The sequence below is a fragment of the Helobdella robusta genome (genome assembly GCF_000326865.2).
Source record: "Helobdella robusta unplaced genomic scaffold HELROscaffold_1, whole genome shotgun sequence".
Taxonomy (NCBI): domain Eukaryota; kingdom Metazoa; phylum Annelida; class Clitellata; order Rhynchobdellida; family Glossiphoniidae; genus Helobdella; species Helobdella robusta.
In genome coordinates this window covers 1,716,822-1,718,801 of record NW_008703570.1, presented here as the reverse complement: position 1 = coordinate 1,718,801, position 1,980 = coordinate 1,716,822, and positions in this window count along the sequence as shown.

Below are 1,980 nucleotides of genomic sequence, written 5' to 3'. Positions count from 1 at the left end.
AATCTCGAAGTCGTACATTTGTAAACGCTCCAACCATCGGGCCATCTGTCCTTCAAGATCCTTGAAGTTGAGGAGCCATCTTAACGCTGCATGATCAGTTCGGAGAAGAAATTTCTGTCCATAAAGGTACTTGTGGAAGTGTTTTGTTGCATTGACTATTGCTAGTAACTCCTTCCTGGTCACACAATAGTTTCGTTCGGGTTTTGTGAATCCTCTGCTATAATACGCTAGCACCTTTTCTTCTCCGTCTATATGCTGTGACAAAACGGCTCCGATTCCGTTGTTACTTGCATCAGTATCTAACACGAACGTCTTGCCACGAACTGGATATGCTAGCAAAGGAGCATCACATAGTTCAACTTTTAACTTTTCAAATGCTGAGTCGCATAGGGTATTCCAGTTGAAAACTCGGTCCTTCTCGGTAATTTGGTGGAGAGGTCTGGCAACTTTTGCAAAATCCTTTACAAAACGTCGATAGTACGTTGCCAATCCCAGAAAACTGCGTAATTCATTTTTATCCTTTGGAGTTGGCCAGTCTTTCACAATTTCTATCTTGCTGGGATCGGTTCGAACTCCATCTGAAGATACCACATGTCCCAAATAGTTAACTTCTTTAGAAAATAACCTGCACTTTTTAACGTTCAGCTTTAAATTTGCCACCCGAAGTCTTGTGAAGATCTCTCGTAAGTTTTCGACGTGTTGATCAAATGTTCTTCCTAGAACAATTATGTCGTCTAAATAGACAAGACAGGTTTTCCAGTTAAGACCTTGCAATACACATTCCATCAGTCTCTCGAATGTAGCTGGAGCATTGCACAATCCAAATGGCATGACGGTGAATTGCCACAACCCCGATCCGATAGAAAACAGTATCCGCTTTTCAAATCAAGCTTAGAAAACCAACTTGAGCCAGATAGGGTGTCCATGATATCATCAATCCTCGGTAACGGATAGCTGTCCTTTTTAGTCACATCATTTAACTTCCTATAATCAACGCAAAAACGGGTAGTGCCGTCCTTTTTCTTTACCAAAACAACTGGCGAAATCCAGGGACTTCATGACGGTTCGATGACGCCTTGATTCTGCATTGTCGTTATCATTTCGTTTACTTCTGTTTGTTTTGCTAGAGGAAGACGTCGTGGTACTTGTCGCATCGGTTTCGAATTCTGAGTATCAATTCGGTGAGTTACCAGAGCTGTTTTACCTTGGTCATTGTCACCGGTTGAAAACACGTCTGCGAAATCAGCAATCAACGCCTCGGCTATTAGACGGTCTTCTTGATACAAATTAAGTTCATCCAGTAGATTTTTGGTAAGTTCTTTGAGTCTACCTTTGTCAGTTGGTAGAACCTTTTCCTGTTGCTCAATATCTAATGATTTCACCAAATTTATTGATTGGCAATTACCTATTTCCTCGCCTTTTTTAATTTTAATAGTGTGTTTAGCGGTATTCATTATTCTGACAGGAATAAGACCATTTTTGTTCGCTTCTACCAGGCATTTTCCAATGACCGCGTTCTGTACATTAGTCGTTGAGGTTGGCTCCATCAAATAGAACTGGTGGCCCCTTGGATCGCAATTCAACTTGCCCCATACGATGTTTTCAGATGATTGAGGTAGTTCTATGTCACAATCGACTGTTACTCGAATGCATTTTTCGTCGCTATCCCCCATTATCACTTCTGTATTTCTCCATCTAAGAATGCGTTTTTCTAAGTCAATTTTGAACCCATCTTTTGTCAGAAAGTCGACACCTATTATGCATTCGTCGATGATATCCGCGACTAAGAATGAACCTTCGAATAACAAGTCGCCTAGCTGAACAGTACAGAGAATCTTTCCATAGACTGGTGCTGTTCCTCCGGTAGCTGTTCGAAGGATGTATTTGTTGGAAGTCTCTTTCTTCAGATTGGGTACCAAATCAGATCTTAAAATCGATTTTGTTGCTCCGGTGTCGACTGTAATTACACATTCTCGTTGA